General features: G+C 33.2%; 1 pseudogene; it reads left to right on the top strand.

Moving 5' to 3' along the window:
- Window positions 1–16,589: 16,589 nt before the first annotated feature.
- On the top strand, window positions 16,590–18,650 carry LOC149564388 (E3 ubiquitin-protein ligase PUB23 pseudogene; annotated as a pseudogene).
- Window positions 18,651–24,403: the final 5,753 nt, after the last annotated feature.

Genomic DNA, 24,403 nt, shown 5'->3' with positions numbered 1-24,403 from the left:
GTCCATGTCTTGTTCTTCTCTATCTGTTCTATTTCCTCATTCATTGCCTCAATCCAACTATCATTTGCCAATGCATCTTTAGTACTTCTAGGTTCAAAATTAGTAAGTAAACAAGTATTTTTCAACTTACTTCTTGTGAGGGTTCCTTCATCTTTGTCTCCAATGATCTGATCTAGTGTATGATGTCTTCTGACATATTTAGCTAATACAAGTTCTTTAACTCTTGAATGAGTTTCATTGATATCTGCTTGTGCTTCAATTTCATATTCAGGCTATTCTGGCTTGGTTGCTTCAGACTTGGTAGACACTTGCTCGGTAGTGTTTGAATGTTGCTGTGGCTCGGTTTGAACTATTTGCAACTCGATTACTGAAGACTCAGGAGCTGAAGATTCTTGAGTGAATGGTATACTTGGTATAGTATTAGGCTCAATGTAAACAAATCTCTTGTAGTCTTTAGGTACCTTTTTTCTTTCTTCTTCTGATTTGTCTACAAACTCATCAACTTTCACATGTGCACTTTCTATGACTTTGTGAGTGGATAGATTTAAACATCTATATGCTTTGCTTTTGCAGGAATAACCCAAAAATATTCCTTCATCACCTTTTACATCAAATTTTCCTTTTCTAGATTCTTACAAAATATAAAATTTGCTTCCAAATACTTTCAGATAACTTACATTGGGTTTGTAGCCATGCCATAATTCATAGGGAGTCTTGAATGAGTCCTTCTTCAACTGTACTCGATTTAAGGTATGAACTGCAGTGCTGATGGCTTCCTTCCAGTATTTGATAGCAATGTTTTTTTCTATCATCAGGGTTCTTGCACAATCCATAATGGATCTGTTTCTTTTTTCAATTATTCCATTTTGTTCTGGAGTTCCTGGTGCTGAAACCTATCTTTTAATACCTCTTTCAATGCAGAAGTTATTGAATTCATGTGAAATGAATTCACCACCTCTGTCTGACCTTAAACATTTCAGCCTTTTCCCTGTTTCTTTTTCAACTCTTTCCAAATACCATTTGAATTTCTCAAATGCTTCTAATTTATTCCTTAGATACATGACAGTCATCATTCTTGAATAGTCATCAACAAAAAGAATGAATTTTTTTTCTCTAGTATAGCTTTCTATTCCAATGAGTCCACATAAATCAGTATGCACAATTTCTAATATATTTTCAGACTGATAGTTTTTACCTTTAAAACTAGTTTTTCCCATTTTACCAATCTGACAATTCTTGCATAGACCAACCTCAGGTTTCTTAATGTTAGGAATGCCTCTTACTTTCTTGAATTTTCTTATTTTTACCAAATTATCAAAATTGACATGACACAACCTTTTATGCCATAACCAACTCTCTTCAATTTGAGAAATAAAACATGAGCATTCACCAAGTTCTAGATAGAACAAGTTACCTTTAGTTTGGGTGCCAGATCCTATCAGTTTTCCTTGCTTATTCAACAGTCTCGCCTTTCCATGCATGAATTCTACCTTGAATCTAGTATTTAGTAACTGTGCAACACTTAGCAAATTATATTTGAGACCTTCAACCCAATAGGCATTATTACATATAAGTTCTTTGGATAGATAGATTCTTCCTCTTCCTTTTATGAAATGAGGTTCATTATTACCAAACCTCACACTGCCACCATCATAGTCTTCAAACTGATCAAACTTAGTTTTATCACCAGTCATATGATGTGAGCAACCGCTATCTATAATCCATGTATCATTCTTACTTACATGAGAGATAAGAGCCATTTTATCTTCGTCATCACTATCAGAGTCATCTTTAACAACAATATAAACAATTTCATCCTCACTATTATCAGAATCCTTAGAATTTTCAGCCATAAAACATGATTTCTTACCTTTGTTCTTGGATGATTTAAAGTATTTCTTGCCATTCCATTTGTGATCTTTCTTTTCATCATTGTTTTGCTTGTTTGGGCACCTTGCTGCAATATGACCAATTTCATCACAAGAAAAACAGATTAGAGGAACTTTACCTTTGTATTTTCCTCTGCCTCTAGAATATTTCTTGGCTAGTAGAGCTTCAATCACTACGAGATCACTGTCTGAACTTTGGCTTGATTCATTTTCACTTTTTGACTGTGATTCTATCTTCTTTTTGCTTTTCTCTTTGAGTGAGAGCTTGGCTTGAAATGCTGATTCAATGTTTTTGGAGGTTGGAACATAGTTGTCAAAGTTATCTAGTTCAAATGCAGTTAGTCTTCCGACTATGGCCTCAAGATTTATCTTATGATTTGCTTCAAACCTTCTTTCCTATATTGCAGAGACTCTGATTGCATAAATGGGAAGCAAGGTTCTGAGAACTTTGCTTACAACTGTTTCTCCTTTGATGTCACCTCCAACTGCCCTGATTGCACTTACACATGCTTTAACTCTTTCAACATACTTTGCAATGTTTTCATCCTCTCTCATCCTCATTTGATCAAATTGTCCTCTTAGACTTTCTGCTTTTTCTCTTCTCACATTATCATCCCCTCCATAGATCTCCTTTAGCTTGTTCCACATGTCAAAGGCAGTTTTGCAGTCCTTAATGTCATCAAATTCTTCATAGCTGAGAGCAGATGCTATGTCTATCATCATATTGTTGTGAGTCTTCTTTTCAGCAATATCATTAACTGACAATGTGCCAGAAGGTTCTTCATATTTTTCTTCAAGGTATTTCAGTCCAGTATCACCAACAGTAGCCAGATGAAGTTTCATCAATTCTTGCCATGCTGAGAAGTTATGTCTGTTAAGTTTTGGAATTTCTCTTTTGTAAGACATCTTGATCTTTGGCTTAGAACCTTGAAATCCTTTCCTGCAAGCACCAAAAAGCTCTGATACCAATTGTTGGAAATGAGAATGGAGTAACTGAGAGGGGGAGGGGGTGAATCAGTTACCAGAAAAAAATTTCACAGTCCCTTAGATGTCTAAAATTTTGATCTTATTTATAGATTACTGAAACTTGATAATGCAGCAAATACTAATAATTATTAAGAACTGATAACCAAAACAATTCAGCAATCATGAACACTAGAGACACCAGATTTAACGTGGAAACCCAATATGGGAAAAACCACCAATGTAACTAGTTACTGTTTTTCACTCTTCTAAAGTGAGCCCTGTTAGGAGCCAACCCTGTTAAAGGTTAAAACACATTGTTAGGTGTGACCCTGTTAGAGGATTTAATCACCCTGTTAGGAGTGGCCTTGCTAGAGGTCTTTGGAACAATTCAACTGAACTGTCACCTTGTTAGAGGATTTATAGAATGGCTGTTAAACCAACTCTATTAAGAGATTTTGAGTTCATTGTTACAATGGTTAGAAAGCAACAATGAAATGACCTGATATAGTGTGCAACTTATCTTTGCTAATTGCATATCTCTGTTATGCTTGACTGGATCCTTATTGATCAAATACAACTTTGCAGCTCCTTTAACACATCTGATCCTCCATCAGACTTTTCTCAACATTTGCTTCTTCATACTATAATTCGCATTCATAACTTTTTCATAATCACTCTTTTTTTTTTTTGATTTGCAACTTGAGTGACCATATATACCTTCTAGATTATCTTAGTCAGCTCAAATCACCGACCAATAATCAAACAATATACAATAGTCGGCTAGAAATAATTAACATTACAAACTAACAAATCCCTTTACTGGCCGACCCTGCTCGGTTAATACTGTTCAGAAAATAATTCCTGTGTTAACCGACTGAGCTTGGTTAATACAGTGAACTCTGTGACAACCCTTCAATCGCCGGAAGAACTCGGTAAGTACTGAGTTTCCATTGATAACTGAGTGAGCTCGATGGAAATTGTCTTGGTAATCACTGAAACCTTCATTTACCTTCCTGACTCGGTAAACACTAAATCCTTCGTTTACCTTCCTGATTCGGTAAATACTAAATCCTTCGTTTACCTTCTTGACTTAGTAAATACTAAATCCTTCGTTTACCTTCCTGACTCAGTAAATACTAAATCCTTCGTTTACCTTCCTGACTCGGTAAATACTAGCTTTTCTTTGCTTACCTTCCCAACTCGGTAAATACTCTATCACAGTTTCCTTCGATCATCGAGTGAGCTCGGTAAGTACTATACTTCCTTTGTTAACCAAGTTAGCTCGGTATAAGCTATCTTTACAGTGTAATATACAACAACGCTCGATAGACTCTGTAAACTACTATGCTTACCTTCTGAGCTCGGTAGACTCTATTTGATGACTGATATGACATTTGTGTAACATTAAAGACAACACTCAATTAACCAATTGTATCCAACAAGGACTTCATTCTGATTTGAACTTTGTTTCAATTGGTAACTCTGCTCATTGATAACATATTTTAATTTTTCTTTCTCTAATTTCCATTGAGCTCTTTCTTGTAACAACTCTTGAAACAAATTAATTCCTATTGAAAAAGGTGTAGACAAAGTGGGTGGCAGTAATGGCTCTTGATTAAAGAGGTCTATCCAATCAAGTGCCAAATGGGGAGTTTTGTTGACACTCTATGGTGTGAAGCATTCTTCTTTTCTTATGACAACTCTTGTCACCACATTTTCTTCCCTACTGGATTTAGTGGCTGTTGTAGCTAATGTGTCTAACCCTTCTTGATCTAATTTTGGGTCTAAATTCTAGATAATCCTCCAAAGGGAACTCTGTAGAATTTTCACCAATATCTTGCATATTATGGTTTTCCTCAAACTCCTCAAATCTTTCAAGCTCACTAGACTCCTTATCACTATCAATAAGTACATAGTTGACACTATAGTCAACTTCAGGTTTTAGATTCTTGGAAACTACATTCTTTTTCACTGGGTTCATTTTCCCACAATTTTTCCTCTAGAGAGGATTCCTTTTCACATTCAAAAAACTTAGGGGTAACTATGGGAACAAAGGCTTTAGGAACCCTACTCATAGAGTCTCATACTTCACCTCATGGGTGGTATTGATAAGCATGGATGATTATTTTGTTTCCTCTTGCTTACAAGTATTTCTATTGTAGGTGCTTTAGGAGGTTTTTCTAGTTCTTCCTCCTCTTGAGAGTGCAAGGTTTCATTAAGGTTACTCTCGTCATCTAGTTGTTGTTCTAATGTTTCTACTTTAGGTTCCACAATTTTAGCTTTATCTTTCTCAATGGGGGACCTATTATTAGTAGATGATGAGGCCTTAGGAGCAATAGCAATTTCTACATTTTTGCTTCTGTTTTTGCTAGCAATGGAGGATTTAGCTTTCTAAATCCTCTTCTTAGTCAGTTTGGAACTAGAGGGAGAGGCTTTAGGAGCATTTTCAGCTCTGGGAACAACTTTATAGAAACTAGTGGATGTTCTTTCCCTACATCCAACAACCTGGTCTTTAGGGCTGACCAACCTAGTGTCTACTTCTTTTAACTATAAGAACTCCTCCCATGACCTAATTACTTGCTTATTCAATTCCCTTTCTATGATTAATTTTATTAAGAAATGGTGAGAGGCAAACCGATCCTTTCCTAATTGAACTAAATTATCTTGCTTCTTAACAATGTTAAATAGGAAATTTGGAAGGTTTACCTATCTACATTCATGCCATAGGTGAGCCAAAATCTTGAAATATAGGGCATGCAGGTATGTGTAGCATCCTTCACATGTTAAGTATTGGATGATGAACACTTCTAGATGAATAAAATTCATTGGCAAGGATAATCTTGTAGTATCTTGTTTTATATCAACATCCAGTGGAGGGTCTTGGTGAACACTAGATTGTGCCCTAGCTATCCTTAGGTCAATCTCTTTCTCCTAATTTTTTCCTTCACAGGGCGACCTAGTGACCTCGACTATCACCTCCTCTATGAACTCAATTTTTAGGCCTTTAACTATGGCAATGCCATCCTTTAAGGGGCTCATTAATTGAAGAGTGACCTCTTCATCAAATCCTTTTAAACTAAGACAATAATCCAACCATCCCCTTCTTCTAAACATTTTACAACTGACTACATCACCCAAAAGAACTCGGTGGTCAATTGGCTCATTCCTTTGGAGATCTCCACCCATGGTTGATTCCAACTAAATTGTGACAAAAAATGTGATTTTTCAGAGCTTGGTGAATCAAAATTTTCAATATTATGACATTGGAAATGGTTAATTTAGAAAAATGACATGTACTTGGAGAGTTTTATGCACAATATCTCATAATATCCTTCTTGCATCAAATTTCATTATTTTTTGGTTGTTTATAGGCTGTCACCTGAACACATTGCAAATTATCATTAAAAGTTAAGTAACTACTTTTAATGTCCTTAATTTCATAATGATACAATCACATAAGGAAAATTTATCAACATCTGACATTAAGCATGCAATTATTTCTAGTCATCTTAATGAACTTTTGAAGTTACATGCGATTTGAAATTGATTTGAAAGAAAATATAAAATATTTCCCTCCTCCCAACTAAGAAAAGGCATGGGTCCCAGTATACTAGGATATGCAAGAGTGAATAATTATAAACAATACCAAATCCTAACAAAACATAAATAAAATAACATATAATGCATGCAAAGTTATGCGGTAGGTAGCTGGCAGCTACTGCAAGAAAGATGTTCTAGAAAAGATCATTGGAATTGACAAAGTGATGGGATGGAATGGTAAGATGGGGAGAGAGAGAAGGTGAAGTGGAGTGGATGCGAAGAAAGTGTTTATTATTACTGCCCTGAAAGGAGTCAAGAAGTATCAGGAGTCAGGGTAGGAGACCCAGACTCTTTGGCTATAAGAACTAAAGTATCCTCATTGTGCTAGAATTGTTGTAGGAACTCTTCACAGCTAACTAGTTTGTTGTAAATCTTGAGGTGATGGCTATTGAAAAGTAACTTGAAGTAGACATGATCAATGGTAGATAGCTAAACTACACTATTTGGAAATATGGCAACAATCTCATACGGTCCTAACCAACGTGTTTAGAACTTTTCTGGAATATGCTAGTACTTTGAGTCATAAAGGACTGCCCAATCTCCTAAAACAAACATTTTCTATATGATAAACCTATCATGCCACTATTTTCTCTAGTGTTGAATGAGCTCAATATTGTTCAATGTAGATTTCCTTCATTCATCAAGACTGTTTAAACTCAGGATTTGATCATGTTGTGCAATAGTGAGTTCTATCCTGAGCTCCAAGGTAGTCCTCAATATTTTATATTCAAATTCTACAGGCATTACTATGGACTTACCATAAACAAGCTCAAAGGGAGTAAAACTAGTTGCGGACTTCCAGGTGGTTCTATAAGCCCAAAGAGTTTTAGGAAGGCGTGTGGCCCAATCCTTCCTATGGAGTGCTATAGTCTTGGTGAGAATGGATTCAAGGTCTCTACTAGAAACTGCTACTTGACCATTAGCCTAGGGATGATAAGGCAATGATTTACCATGCCTGATAGTATACTCCTTCATAAGAATCGTAATCAAATTTGATGTAAACTGAGCCCCCTGATCAGATGTCAATTCCTTAGGAATGTCAAACTATGCAAAGATGGATTCATACAAAAAAAAATTCATGTTGATATCCCTTGGGTCTTTCATGGGTTTAGCCTCTACCTATTTGGTTACATAGTTAATGCAAACCATAATGTAGGATTTACCTTGTGAAGTAGGTTCAATAGGTCCTAGAAATTCAAACCCCCATTTGTTAAAGGGTGTGACAACTACTTGAGGCTACAAGGATATTTCATTTGATTTAGTGGGTCTTCCCATTCATTGACACTTGTCACATTTCTTCGTATATTTGGTTGCATCCTTGTGCAAGCTTGGCCAATAATACCTAGTTGTCAAGATTTTGAAGGTTGTTCTTTTGGCTATAAAGTGACCTCTATAGGGCTCATCATGACATGCCTTCAAGACATCATATGTTTCATCCTCTCTTAGACACTAATGCATGACTCGACCCGATCTAGTATAGAACATAATGTTACAAGCTAGAGTTGTCATTGCACCAAAAGATTGACCTATTAATAGCTGATACAACCACTATACTTATAGAACATGGTGTCTAGCTAAGTGGCATTGGCTTCATCCTTCTTTATTTTGGCTTGCATGGTGTCTAGCTAAGTGGCTACATCATTAATGATTTCTTGCTTTAAATTTGACAGTAAATTGGATAATTCCATCTTGGATATCCTAAGCTACCTTTGGACTTATGTGGTAGATCTCTAAGTCCCCTACCTTTCTTCATAGTAGCTCTAGAAAAATTTAGGCATATACTCTATCTATTAGTCTAAGTCTTTTGAGTCATATCTCCTCCTGCCATAAGATATAGTGCTTTAATCCTTTCATCATTTACACCTCTTAGAAGAAGATGTTTCTTTGATTTCTCATTCAATTGATGTTGTGTATTATGTTGCAATTTGAACATGAACCAAGAAAGATAATCTTCCAAAGTTTCATCATCCTTTTGGGACATTTTGAAAATGTTATTCGCTTATAAATCTCAACCTCTGTAGTATTCCTTATACTTTGTGAGAAACAAGTTGCTCATTGCAGGCCAATTTGTTACAACATTGGCACCCAACCCCATGAACCATCTCAGAGTAGATTCTTTGAGGGTAGAAGGAAACAACTTTAGTTTGTGGGCATAAGTTTTATATTCATAACTTCTACATGGTATGACAAACTCAAAGAGAAAGGTTTCAGGGTCTTCAATGATTAGGCCATAAAACTTGGGAAGCATAGCAGCATGTTCTTCAAATTTTGCTCACCCTACTAAGGAGGGATAGGAAAAGGAAGTGTTGGTTGAGGTTGAGGTTGAGCCATTCTTGGAGGAGGTACTAGTAGTTGTGCTTGATAGATGAAAGGGAAAGTGGATTATCTTGGTATTTAGATTCAGCAAAGAGATCATTAAAATGAAAGGATTCATCAAAGGATGAGGGTATTCATTCTTGAGCAACAGTGAATGGATTTTCAAAATGTTCTTCTTTGTTCTCATTGTGAGGTTCTTCAGGGTTAGGATTAAAAATGTCTTCCTAAATATTACAAGGAAGATATCTCCCAAGAAGGTCTCTTCTTCTATGCATGCAAAATAGTGTAAAATCTAAACTAACATAATAACTTTAGGGTTGAATTAGATTGACACCTTCCTTGAAAATGGCATTAAAAATGGTTGATCAGCTTAATACCTCAGTAACAAAGGATTGGACATCCTTTCATATTGACTACATGATTAGATAGAATCATGTGTTTTCCTAAGAATAACATACTGACTTCATTTTATTTTTTCAAACTGGGAGTATAACCTTGAGAGGGTGGTTGCAAAGTATATGCATTGATTCCTCTTTAAGTCATTACAACTAAAATAGAAAGGGAATGCTGAAGGAGAATTAAGCTAGGAACTAAAATGACATCTTATCTGAGATCTTAGAGTAATGTTGCAAACAGTAAATCTATCTATGCACCTATGTTACAGGAATAGTTCAATGATTCCATTATCAATGGCTATAGGAACAACATAAGTCTATCTTGCAAAGAAATAAACAAGGAAATGAAATCTATTCTAACAAAGTAGTTCACTCACCAAGTGGGCCCCCTTAGATGAGTGAACAAACAAGACAATCAAGATAGAAGATGGAAACTTGAACATTTTATTCTATTCATTCATGGTAAGATATTACATCTAATTTAAAACAAGATCACACACTGTTGTTATGAAAAATGATCTATTCTATCTTTCTCCTAACATAACTTCTTTCAAAGCTACAACAAGCATTATTTAAAGGAAAACTACAACAACTTCCTACTTTTACAATCACTCCATCAATGAGGATTAATTATAGATTCATAAATTTTACAATAGAAATATCATTAACTATGATTTAACTCCTCCAAGAATATAGCAGGTTGAGGGAGTTATATTTGTGCACTGCCATAACATAAATCACACAATAATCTGCTTGTTGTAGTGATTCATCAATTTGGTCAGCTTTGACTTAGCATTGAAATGCTGACTTTGAATATGCACGACACGTACCTACAAAATATTGAATGCATATGACTTTCACATACATATATATTTATTTCATCATCAATTTTAGAAAAGGTATAATTTTCAAACTATCACTCTTTACAAATCCTATGGCTATAGGAAGAAATCTACCCAAACATAGCATGGATGAGGAAACATTTATCAACATGTATTATTGCTTCATTATACCATAGAAGTCCATAGATTCAAGCAAACATAGCATATCTTAACTATCTATACTTCAATCTTCATGTCTTAACATATAGATAATATATTCATGAAAATATAAGTTCCTTTGCTTAAACCATAGAGTCATAAAATGTTTCTGCAAGATAATTGTCTAAAACCAAGATAAAAGGTTCTCAAAATAATGGTCTTTTAGAGGCTCATCAATGTGCACATGTGACCACGACACAAAGAAGGCTCCTCCTCAACTAATGGACTAGAGAAATGAATGAAGGTCTATGTCAAAGCATTGATAGTACCTAGAGTACCGGCCTTTGCATGTTCCTTCACAACTAAAGGAATAATGACATGCTCACCCTATGGCTTGACAAAAAGTGCCCTAACTATGCCATTAGGGTCACAATGTGCCCTTGGCCTCTCAAATAATGATCCCCCACCTCTACCATGAGAATCCAACATGTCCAAGTAATTGAGGATCTACCCAAGGACACATTCACAATGCAATTTCCTTAAGAAATATATTGAAACCTCATGATTTTTGTAGGGATGGACATCAAAGAATATCCACTATCTATCCCAAAATTTATTTCTAGTATCATCATGGATGCACCAGTGGATGGGGAACCTTTTAGTTGTAGCTTTAGCAATTTCTCCTTATCTTGACTTTTTAAACAATGTACATATATCATATTTTGTTACTTCCTTATTTTTTACATCTTCATATTTTGCATAATATCTTCTCTTTTCTTCTCTCCTAACATGCCAAATATTTGATTGACCACTAATAAAAGCTACCTAACTCACAATGGCTCAAGGGAGGATGCCGATTGTTCTCTTGTAGGATTATTTTTCTGCAAGCTTTTAACCAAAAAATGATTGCTTCCAATTGAGTTTTCCCTCTTTCTATCTCATTCATATATTGTCTTGGGTTCCAGAAGGAGGTCTTTCAATCAGTGGAGGTTGCAAAGGTTCTTTCTCTTCCTCACGAGGGTTTTAATTTTGATCTTGTGGAGAGTTTTCATTTTGATCTTGTGGAGGGTTTTCATTTTGATTTTGTGGAGGATTTTGTTGACAAGGATGGGGATTTGGTGGTTGATTATTCATATTTCCTAGTAAGAAACCAATTGCATTTTTAAAAAACTAAACAAATTTGAACAAAACTAAAAAATCATATAAAATACTGCTAAAACATACAAAACAATACAAAAATAAGGTTAAACGACATACTCGATGAACTCAACCTTGATCTCTGGTGATGAGGAGGTATTTTGAGGAGGACAACAAGCAAAGCCTTCACCTTGTATAAAATGTGTGTGTGTGTTGTTGGGGTAAGAGAAGGAAACCAACAAAATAAATGGGAGAAAATGATATGGGTCATAGGTTTGCAGGCCTTTTATCAAACTTCACATAGTGTGTGCATGCTCCTGGGCTCCACAAGCTAGGCCATAGTGCATGCACGCTATAGGAAATTTTGAAAAAATAATAGGGTGTCATCTTTTTGGCACCACAACTTGGTGCATTCACCCATGTATGTTTTCTTCATACATATAAACATTTCTACAAAACCTTCTATTTACATAACATAATTTTAATGTACTTATGCATATCATAGTATACCACATCCACTTGATACTACAAGTTTTTACATACGATCTCATGTGCTACAAATCACAGTTTTCAACAATAAAAACTACAACACTAAAGAAGATTTACACAACTTATTGTTATGTTATATCATGTCTAATAACAAGATTATTTATAATTGTACTTCTTAAATATCATATTTGCATTTTTAAGAATACTATGTTATCCTCACAAAATTGACTTTACTTGTTCTGTTTCTAGAATCATTGCTTATTTTCTAATGGTTCTTAATATGTAAACTCAACATCATGTATCACATGTACATGTATATAGTCAATAATTAAGAATTAATTTCTACCTATTCCTCTCTAAAGCAACATAATACCTCTTCTTTGTTGGCACATCACCACAATTGGCTAATCATTGCACTTACATAAACACACAACTGCTAGTATATTTAACCAAGATAAATGACAATATACAACTAAAAATATCATAACTATTTTTTTAATTAATAAATGTAATAAATAACTTTGAGTATAAAAATAACATAATTTTTTTGTCTTTGACATGGTTTTAAAATCCCTAATAAATTAAGAAATGTATAATGAGAGGTTCAAAAGTCAAAGATAGTATGAATATTGACTCAAATGATTTGTCTAAGCATGCAAATTAATAAGTAATTTTAGAATATAGAAGAACAATAGTTATAGATACATTTGAAATATGATGCCTTCTCTTATCTATTACTGAATTTTTTTTGATATTTTGATTAAGTATTTCTCATAGATATTTAAAATGAAATAAAATTTATAGCAAATATATAATTTATTATAATCAAATTTAATGTATAATTTAAATAAATAAATTCTTGGTTATATTATTAACAATTTATAATCAATAATAGTCTTTCATAACCTGTTTATAATTTTGCATTTATGCTAATACTAGTTGTAAAATAATAATAATAATAAAACAAAATGAAAATTATGAAATAATTAATAACAATGATTACTTTCAAGCTTTCATATAATGGAAAATAATTCTTCCCAATCCAAGATAAATTTTCCTAGTTCAATAGATTTATTGTGAGAAATCTTCCATTTTCATGCCATTCTATTTTCTTTTCAATTTTCTCTTTCTCAATTGCCAGATTAGTGGAGCTTTTTCTTTGGCTAGTTAACTCTAGATTTTTTTTGAAGTAGTTTATGCTACTTATTTAGTTCTTTCAAAATACTCTTATTAAAAGATCAAAAAATTACTCTAAGACATTGTCTAGGGCTTTAGTGATGGGTATCAAGGATTTAATCATGTTTTTTGATAATTTTATTAACATTACAAGGATTTCAAATGCTTAAAATTAATTTCAATAAATCAATAATGTATATTGATCTAAGTAGGATTTTTTTTCACAGCAAGTCAATTGTGATATTGCTATCAGTATTCAAATGTCTAGTTTTTGAGCCAAACTTATTGACCCATATTTAATGAGAGACGAGTTTATGCAAACCACTACTCATTAAATATGGGTAAATGAGTTTGAGTAAAAAACTACACAATTGAGTCCTGATAGCAACATCACAATAATGCATATGCCTATGTTCTAAATTGAATCCCAAGGTTCTAGAGGGAATGAAACTTAAAAATTCTCTCATTTTACATTATATCAACTCATGTGCGCTTTCTAGAGTATTAGCTTCAAAGGGGCTAGATCTTGGCTCTCTCTTCACCACAAGGGATTGAATTCCAATTCTAGACATTTTTTAATAAAGTAATTTGATATTATTGAGAGGCTATTGGACCTTAGTTTCTTTAGACAGGGAAAGATTTTTGTTATGGTCCTTCAATCAAATAAAAATATATTTAGTGGTCTCTTATCTTTCTTGTCAAGATCACTATCTAGCCAAAGTACCTAGAGCCTTTAATTTATTAAAAAAAAGCATTAGAGTGTTGTCAAATCTCACTAGTAGAGAAATCATGACTTTTGTTTCTTTTCATTTAAAAAAAAGGTCAAGTTATCTAATCAAAATCAACATACTTTTTGAATGATTATTGATGTTATATCAATTGTTTGTGTGAATGGGGTAGTTATTACCTTATTGGTTCGTCACCTAGGTCCTTTGGATGCTAGTTATTTATTTTACTTGGGGAACATACATGATACAATAATCACTTTATGTCTCAAGTTCCCTAAGGTGAGAATTTCTCTTTAACATTCAAAAAGATAGGTAAAAGTTTATTTTTCATGATATTCAATAAATTTTCCTTTTTTAATCTATTGTAAAGCCATGAATTTAGGTATCTAAGCTACAAATTCACACTTGAAGTAGCAAATTTATATGAATATTTTAATAACTAGGGTCATACTCCTTGCATTGTGGCTAAATTCCATCTTCTAAAATCCTTTTAAAGGATTTTAGGGAGGTCATTACCAGATTTTCAAAAGTGTTTATGGTCTATAGTTGCATCGCTCTTAACTCATGAGAAACATAGATACTGCTACACATGGTTGGTCTCAATGTCATGGCCACCTCCTAACTCTTGACGGTGCTCTTGGTTAGCCAATTTTGGTAGGGTCCCTTGACTACTAGTTTCCATCTAGATCTAGTCCATGCTCAACAACCTTCAAATGGAAATGTTGAGGAAGAGAATGCTCTCACTATTTGAGAGTTAGTTGATAATGATTTTGGCCTCAACAATATTTTGGGAAGCCTAATTGTAAAGGCCTCTTTGCTATAGCCATTACATTAGAGGCCTAGTTTTTTGTATGTAATGTTATAAGCTCAATTGTTTGAACTATCCTCTTTGATTTGAACTTGGTCAACAATGGAATAGACTTTGAAGAACATCTTTCAACCACACATTTTTCTTTGAGCACTATACTACTAATTGTTTCAATAGTTTCAAAGTTGAACAAACTTATTCAATTGTAAACAAATCCTTATATCTAAAAGTTAGAAACTTCCTAGAAAGGAAAATTCATTTATATGTTAGTAATTTGGAATACTATACAAATTACAATACAAAGATATGAGATGTAATTAACTTTAAAATTGCATAATAGTCCATGAATCCTTGGTCTATTTGGTGAAACTGAATGGATTTTAATGAACCTATAAAAATCAAGTATTGTTGTTTGTCAAAATAGATGCCTCTCATTCTTCAACTCAAACAAAAGTAGTTTCAACCTAAAAATCCTGTTGTCATACCCAAGCCTTGAATTCGATAGACCATCTGAAATGATAGGTAACAAACCGTAAATGTGAAAAATAATATACTCCTCATTAAAAAAATCATATGACAGGTAGGGTTGGACAAATTCCAAGCCTCATACCTTACGTCCATACATAAAAACTTAAAAAATGAAATGATCCAACCATTAAATTGCAGGCCTACTCAGCATATAAAAAATAATAGTAACTACAAAAAGCTTAGGTAGCGTTAAAAACATTTGACTTTGGCATCCTTTGTTTCGTTATCAGTCGTAATTATGGAGCTCACCCCTCACTGTACCCAAAGCATGCGTCGTTTTATATTTTGCATGTTAAACGCACATACCGATAATACGTCGTCGTATTATATTTGCATGTCAAACCTAAATCTTGATAATGCGTCTTTTTATATTTGCACGTCAAACTCATATGCGTATACAGACAACAAAAACTGAATGATTTTGTCGTATGTAAGACTCTAGTTAGGGTTGACTCGTTGTTTGACAGGAATTTATACGGCTGAGCTGATACATGCATAAATCATGAATTATTTGTGGAGTCCAAGTCCACACAGAATTTTGCATTTTGCATGCCCATTCAAACAAGACGTTGCCCCTAACAAAACGTTCTCTTTGACTAAGGCCCCATCACATCATTGAACTTCAACCAAGTTTGGAATTTGATGGTTGTATTGGTCATTTTTCCATTCATATGATAAATTTGTTAGATTATTCTGAATTCACAACTTAAATTTATTGTACTGATATGTTTCTGGATTCGATTGTGTTAAGATTTTTACCATCAACGTTTCGAATCACACTACGTAGTGTGATTCGAAACGTTGATGGTAAAAATCTTAACACAATCGAATCCAGAAACATATCAGTACAATATAATAGATTGTGGAAATTTGTTCTCTTTAACTTAAATTTATATAAAACTATTGATACTTAAATTTATTAATAAATTTCTAAAGTTTATTAATAAATTTCTAAAGTTTATTATAGACAAGAATTTTAAAACATATTATTCAAACTTGTTTTATCAATTTAAGATACCGAATATGCAAAATCACATATATTAATAATTTATTTATTTTTCTAAAATTTTATATTATTTTATAAAATATATTTATGAAATTTTTACAAATCATTCTTAAATTAAAGATGATAAAAATGACAATTTATGTTTATCTCACTAAATTTATATTTATTCCAACCTAATTTGAAATAATGGAATGGCAAGAGAAAGATTAGTTGAGTCAAAAAGTGGTGGATGACATGTGGGTGGATGTGAAATTGTCAGCCACGAGCGAGTCTTTCAAGGTCAAATGGCGCCCGCCATTTATGCAGGGTAATGGAGATGTTGTGGATATCATTTAAGACGTGCCAATTCAATTTTGTCAACTTGGATTTATTTGGAATTCAAATGGCGCCATTCTCTTGTACGTAGCATCCTTTACTTTATTCTTATTAAACCCAATTCCCATATACGAACTTCAATGTCCCCACTAAAGTCACATTTATATAGTTTTTTACAAGATTTAAAAAAAACTTTTTCCTTATTTAAACCCAATTCCTTTATAATAACTTCAATGTGGCCACCAAAGTCAAGCTTCTATAATTACTTTCTTGACATGTAAATGTTCGAGTAACAATATAAATAAGTCGGGCCATCGTTTATCAGACGTACTGCAATTTGGATTATGGGATTCTTCTAGTGTTTCAAAAGAAAGGTCAGAGTTGATGTGCAATGTTTGAGATCCATCAAATCAGATTCAGTGTATCGAAAATTTGTGTATTTATTATCATCATGCTTAGAAGAGATTTGAGCTCTAACCAGAAATAGCAAGGAATTTTTTAAAGTTTTACTCAAAAAGAAGAAAATTTGAGTGGTAAGTGTGTTTAATGGAGTCAAACAAAGGAAATTCCTTCTTAAGCTTTGTAGAAATTAATGTTGATAGTTAATGTTTATAGGGTTTATAGCAAGCAAGGAATTTGTTCAAGTTCTGAGCAAAAAGAAGAAAATTTGAGTGGTGGGTGTGTTTTGATAGATCCAAACATGAAGGTTTCTTCCTAGGGTTTATATCAAGGAAGGATTAAATTTTTAAGTTCTAAGCAAACAGAAGAAATATTGAGTGGTGGGTGTGTTTGAATGGATCCGAATGTAGAAGTTCCTTCCTACTTCAGATGCCCAATATCAATGGAGTTGATGAGAGACCCTGTAACGATATCTACAGGGATGACATACGACAGGGAGAGCATTGAGCACTGGCTTTACACATGCAAGAAGAGAACGTGCCCTGCAACCATGCAAGAAGTGGATAATAATCAGGAAATCGTAGCCAATCATACCCTGCGCCGCCTTATCCAGGGCTGGTGTGTGGCAAATGGCTCAAAAGGGGTGGACAGGATTCCAACTCCAAGACCACCTCTTGATTCTCTCCAACTCACACATCTCCTCCAAAAGGCAGCCTCCACATCTGATCAGCCGCCATTGGAGGCAATCCAAGCTCTCAAGAAGCTTCAGTTTCTTGCAAGGGAGAGTGAGAGGAACAAAAGATGCATTTTGGCGGCTAGGCCTTGGCCCATTCTTGTATCTCTTCTCCATACAAGAGATGATGAAAACCCTAAAAACCCTAGTGATGAAAACCCTAGAATCTGTGAAGAAGCTTTGGGGATTCTCCATCTGATCCCTCTAACAGTGGATTCTGCAAGGTTGGTATCTGATCCTAGGGTTATGAGATCATTGGGCTTGATCATGCAACGTGGAAACAGCCATGCAAGATTGCATGCTGCCATGCTACTGCAGAACGTTGCATTGCAGACTGTTGATTGGGAAATGATTGTTAGGCAGAATATTTGTGTTTTACATGGGTTGGTGGAGATTTTGAGGGATGAGCTCTCTAACCTGGCAACAATGGCGGCCTTGGATGTTGTCAAAGCCATCTGTGGTGAGTCGAGAAAGAATAAACTCAAGACAGTTGAAGCCGGTTTTGTTTTTGTACTGATAGAGCTTTTGCCAGAGGCCAAGGGGAGAAAGGCTGAGAAAATCTTGGATGTTTTGGATAAATTGGTTGAGTGTGCTGAAGGGAGAGCTGCCATGGTTGAGCATGCCATGGGTATTGCTGCTGTTTCGAAGAAGATAATGAGGGTTTCTGAATGTGGGACTAGGAGAGCGGTTCGAGTCCTCTGGCTGGTCTCTAGTTTTTCACCAAGTGCTTCTCTTGTTCATGACATGATTCAGTTTGGAGGTGCGAAAAAGCTTTGCATGGTGTTGCAGATGGATGGGGGTGTGAAGACCAAGCAAAAGGCCAAAGAGGTACTTAAATTGCATGCAAAGAGCTGGTGTAACTCTCCTTGTTTTCCTTCGCATTTAAGGGATTACATTTCCATGTAATAACGAAGAAAAGAATCATGTTAGAACTTAATCTGACTGTGTTCTATGCTGTTGTGAAACTAAAAACACAGGTTTCCACTGCATTTTTGAACAAGTTGATTCATGAAACTTCTATGATAGATCAGTATCACTATACTAATTGTTAGAGAACTCTTTGATAGATACAATTGGTTTTGTGATAAATCAGTCTCATTGCTAAATGCTGTATTGGACTGAATAGGTAAAAATTCTAAAGATTTTATTAGAATTAATGTTTTCAATGCAGTTGCGAAAGTAAAACCTAGGCTGTTTCCACTGCTCTTCTGGGATTACTTTTTTCCTAAAATATAAAATTAGTCATATTTGAATCAACCATCTAATTTATTTAGGTTTATATGTTTGGGCTTTCCATGTAGAATTTTTTAAATTTGGATAAAGCATTTAGATTTTAGTAAAATTAAAGTTGACTTAAGTTTCATATTTGAACCAATCTATTCCTATATCTAGAATTTTAACAATCTATCATAACACATTTCTTTTTTATCAATCATTTAAATTTTACCCTCGACAAAAATAATCATATAATATATTTAGACTCATACGTTATATTTTTTTAAATATTTATAATAGAGGATTTTTATTTGGATCAATTGTCTAGGTTTTTTTAAATTTAATCTTTGACATAAATTTTATATACAAATCAATCATCTAATTTATTTAGGTTTAGATTAAGCTATCATCATTTAAACTCTTTTTTTGGATCAATCTAGAAATTTCTTTTTTGGATCTCATTAAGCTTTCATTAAAACTTATACTCACATGTTTGTTTGATTCATAATATATTATGAAAAAAATGTAATAAATTATAATTATATATTATATCCCATTTCTTTTCACAAACAATATTTCACAATTAATATTAAGATTTGTGAGGTATGTGGTACAAGGTGAAATAGGATCCACAAGTTCATGTGTGCATTTGAAAGAGGAATATACTTTACACTTACTAGGTTTTTCTTCAATGCCTTAGATGATTTATAACTTTCTCTTGAATAGCTAGATGCAAAATTATAGTTAAGAGATTTAATTCTTATGTGTGCATATCAAAATGAGTAAAGAAGAGTTCCTTTTATACATCTCCAAGAATTTTGGTGTGCAAAAATTAGAGAAAGATTCAAAGGGCTTAAAATTCTCACTCAAACGAACTTAGTATTGCATGTTTTGAATTTACGTGCAAACATCAAGGAAAATGATGCCCTAATTGGATTGTTGCCAAGGGTAGGGCATCCAAGTTATCTTTCTCCTTCCAATGTTGTTCTAAATTGGGATATGAGGTCCAATATAGGAAGGATAAATCAAAATTATATACAAAATTGAACTACATCAAGCATATAAGACATGAAAGGGAAGGAATGCTAAAATAGGGCCTAAGAGAGCACAAAATTGCATAGAGATTGATGTTTTGAGAGATATTTCATATTTAAAATAATCATCTAGTTTATTTAGATTTAGATCTTTAGATTGTCAATAATTATAATCAAGAAATCTCATACTTCAACTAGCTAACTAATATGAAGCAATCATTGAAATGATCATGGCCAAAAATGATTTCATATTTGAATCAGTGGTGTAGTTTATTGGGTTTTTAATAATCCATTATCAAAATGAAATTGATTTTATATTTGGATCAATCATTATCTAGATTATCGAGGCTTAGATGCTTGCTTTGTGAATATAATCGATAATTTTCTTTAGATGTTTGAGTTATTTATGATTTCATGCTAGATTAATCATCTAGTTTATTGAATTTTTATTAACCTATTATTAAGATGAAAGAGATTTCATATTTAGATGAATCAAATTAATTAAGTCTAGGTGTTTGGGTTATTGGGTATTTCATGTATCATTCAATCATCTTTATTTTGAATAATCTTTTGTAAAATAAAATAAAATATATTAATTATAAATCATGTTATAGACTTTTTATAAATTACTTATTATAATTATTATAATTTTATTTTATTTTGTTTAATATTCTATGACATAGTATATATTAAACAATTATTATACAATATTAAAAATTTCTTATTTCACATGTACAAGTTTGATATAAATTATTCAATTGTAAATTTTACTAAAGAGAATTATATTAGTTCTATATAAGATTTCATATTTTAAGTAACAATATTTTATTCTAATATTTCTAATTATATCTTAATATATGTGTAACATTGATTTTCAAAATTTGAATATCTATCCTCTCACAATTTTCTAATGTCTTTTTATCTAAATTCAAGACAAAAATTTCATTTTAGTTATGTTAGTTATATTTCAAATTATATTTATGAGCCTTCTATACTTTTTATTATTATATTATAAAATATTATTTTAATTGATCATTATTTTTTCTATTTAAAAAAAAGTAATTTCTATTATCTAAAGAAAATATTTTTAAAAATAATATATATTTATATTATATAATCTTTTATGAAATATTACTACTTATTATTATATTGATATTATAATTTATTTATAATATAATATTATCATATGATATAAATAGAAAATATATATCAATAATTATATTTATAAATAAAATAAAACTGTAGATTTGAATTAATTATACATGATTAATAAAATTTAATAATTAACAATTATTAATATAATTATAATAAATTTAATAATTAATAATTAATAATTATTTATATAATTATAATATTTTTTTATTAATACAATTATCATTATAAAACATATAATAATATAATTTATTATTGATTAAAATATTAAAAGTTCTAATTTAGGAAAAATTGGCAATAAAAAAAAAAGCTCTGCGAAAAATGTCAATTTCCACTTAGTCTACGAAAAAGTCACGATGAAAATTCTTGCAAAAGAAGTGGAATAGGAATTCCTGTGATCAGGGCTTGACCTGGCAAAACTCTAGGTCAACCAATGCTCAGAAAAGCTATCAAAAGAGTTCCCAATCTATATATGATGGCAGATTCGTAGTTAATACAATAAATAAATTTGAAGTTTTTAATGATATCGATGATGAGCCTCATAGCCAGCAATGCATCAGAGGGAATGAAGATCAAATGAGGACAAATCATGCTCAAATCCCTACCTTGAAGATTCCTAGTTTCCACACTGAAGATATTAAGTATCCAAATTTTCAGATCTTCTCTGTAAATCAATTTGACAACCAGGTCCGCATCTTCAACCTAACAAAAAATGCTAACTTGGAGAACTCCAATTCTGTGTCTTTATCTCTAGATCCCACTCATCTGACTACACCTCAGGTAGGAAGTTTACCTTCAAGGTCAGATTGCCCAGGTTCCTATATCCCTCCGCATCAAAGGGGACAGATCAGATCCCCTCATCTCAACCCTAGCTCGCCTCAGAGGTCCTTATCCCACCAAAAGGAGAATGAATTGGCTAGAATCTTGAGTAAAGAAATCAAAGTCGTTTGGAATAAATGTCTTAAAGGAGGAATCTTTGCCATATGGAATGGACCACTGGACGATTTCCCTCTGTTACTTGATTGGCTGGAGGAGAATTGTGAAGACCAGGTAAGTATCACCTCTTTCTTAGATAATACCTTATTTTTACAATGTTCTGATGAGTCCATTAAAAAGGAATTTCTTTCAGTCTCTGAATGTTTTTTCCATGGCCACTATGTTAAATGTTTAGATTGGATTCATAATTTTAAGATAGAACAGCTAGATTATTTTTTGCCTTCCTGGTTTGTTTTGCCGTCTCTACCTCTGGAGCTTTGTCATGAAGATATTATTAAATCTATCAGATCTGATGTAGGAGAGGTCAGAGGTATTGATGCGTCCTTCTATTGCTGTAATAATGTAAAGGTGTTGATCAATGTTAGATTTAATCATCCATCTAAATTTAACAAAAAATGTATAACTAGCAAAGCAACCTATGATATTAAATTTTAGATATATAAAGGGAGAATAGTGGACATATTAAGATTTGATGAATATCATAAAATTATGCCCAAAATCCTTCCCCTTTCTTCAGATTTCAGAAGCACATTCCCTTGGATGAGAGCAATAAAGAACAAGAATCTTAGAGCATTGGAACATCAAAGCTACCCAAAAAAACCTCTAACTCATGATCATCAGAAAGAAAGGATGAAATCTAAGGCTTTAGACATGGTTCTTCTAGAAAATAGAAGGCTCGGGTCTATAATAGTTGGGCTTGGATGGAATACCCCCAAAAAGGCAAAAAATAAAGAAGAAAAAAGGTCGTAGATAGATGGGGTAAGGAGAATAGAGGAAATGAGATCGAAAAACTTGATATCTCGCAAAAGCAGCAAACAATCAGTGACAAAGTTTACATTGGCTCAAAAGTAAGTATTTCAGCTTCCATAAATTCAGAGCAGGAATTAATGATACATAAGGACCCTTCAGCTCACAAAAAAAGATGCAAAAAATCTGGTGATGGAAAAGGAAAGAACCAATCTGGAAATGACTCTATAGTTGGTTCCTTAATACAAGTGAATCAAAAGGAATTTGATAGGATTAAGCAATTTGATACACAAGGAGAGTCACAACTCAGAGCTTCAAGAGCAACATATATTTGTGATCTAGGTGAGGCTGAAAATCAACTCCTCTTTCCCTCACCCAAGATGAGGATGAAAGAATCAATCTCAAGAAGAGGAAACCAAGATCATCAAAAGTCAGCAATTGATATAAACCCCGAGGCAGAGATACTTACAATAAAAAATAATGGCATAAGAGGAGCTTCCAAATTCTGGCAGACACTTGATGGATATCCCATCTTGGCTTTCACCACAATGGAGGATCAGCCAGAAATATAGCTCGAGGACAGAAATCTAGAAGGATCAATTGTCAAAATTTTCCAGCAATTTATAAACAAGGATTTATACTCTACTCTAGAGCCAAAAAATGTTAGAGATTAGAGATAAGAAGCTTGATCAAATATCCGAGGAACTTATACAAGTCTTTGGCTTTGACAACTTGGACAACAACATTTCTTCTCAAAAAGAGGAATTGATACAAAAAATTATCAAATTGGGAGGAGAGGATTACATGGTTGAGGACCTCAGAAGGGACATTTTAAAAATTGAGATGGAAGATAGTTTAAGGAAACATGACATACAGATTGGGACCAAGATAAAAATATGTTAGGGAAAGGATAGGCCAAGCAAGGGAATTTTTTTAGGATTAGAACATAACAATCCAGAGAAGGATGATCTCGGGGACAAGATTTGCAGGGAATTAAAGTTTGAAGAGTTTGAAAGTACAGAGGATTGCACTTCGCCTACAACACAAGATCTGGATGTATATCAGCAAGAGCTCGGACTTCATATGAATTAGAAAGGCCTAACCTCTCCAAATTATGGCAAGCCTAAAGGAAAAAGGGGTAGGAAATCTCTGAAGGAGCTACGAGAGACTGAGGGTCTTGCTAGGGAACAGAGAAAAATTGATGAGCTTCTGAATACGGGGAAGGGGAAGTGCCTTCCCAAGGCACCATGAGGATTACAACTTGGAATGCTAGGGGACTAAATGCCCCTAGCAAAAAAAGATTAATCAAACAACACCTTAAAAGTTTTAATTCATAAATAATTTTAATTCAAGAAACAAAATTAAATAAGATAGAAGGCATTAAATTGAGTAAGATGTTAGGCTTTTGGAATTCGGTCTTCCTAGAAGCAATTGCTGCTTTTGGGGGCTTAGGAATCATATGGAACTCAAAGAAAGTATCTTTGAAGTTTCTAGTGAATAGCGGTAATTGGATGTGTGCTAGTGTTCAGATTTTAAAATTAGATACAAAATTTGCTCTTATCAATGTGTACGGGCCTAATAGCTTATAAAGGGAAAAGGCTATTTGGGAAGAATTAAGTACGGTTCTATTAGAGTAAAAAGATAATTCGATTATATTAGGAGGTGATTTCAACACTATTTTAAGTTTGGATGAAAAAGTAGGTGGTTCATAGCATCTTGCGACCTCATCTTTAGATTTCAAATTATGGATTGATAAACATAGTCTACTGGAAATCCTATCTAATAATGGTATAT

The sequence above is a fragment of the Cupressus sempervirens genome, chromosome 4, assembly GCF_028749045.1.
Source record: "Cupressus sempervirens isolate cs-2001-9-10 chromosome 4, ASM2874904v1, whole genome shotgun sequence".
Classification (NCBI taxonomy): domain Eukaryota; kingdom Viridiplantae; phylum Streptophyta; class Pinopsida; order Cupressales; family Cupressaceae; genus Cupressus; species Cupressus sempervirens.
Note: the sequence above shows the minus strand (reverse complement) of the source record. Positions and strands in the feature narration are given on the sequence as shown.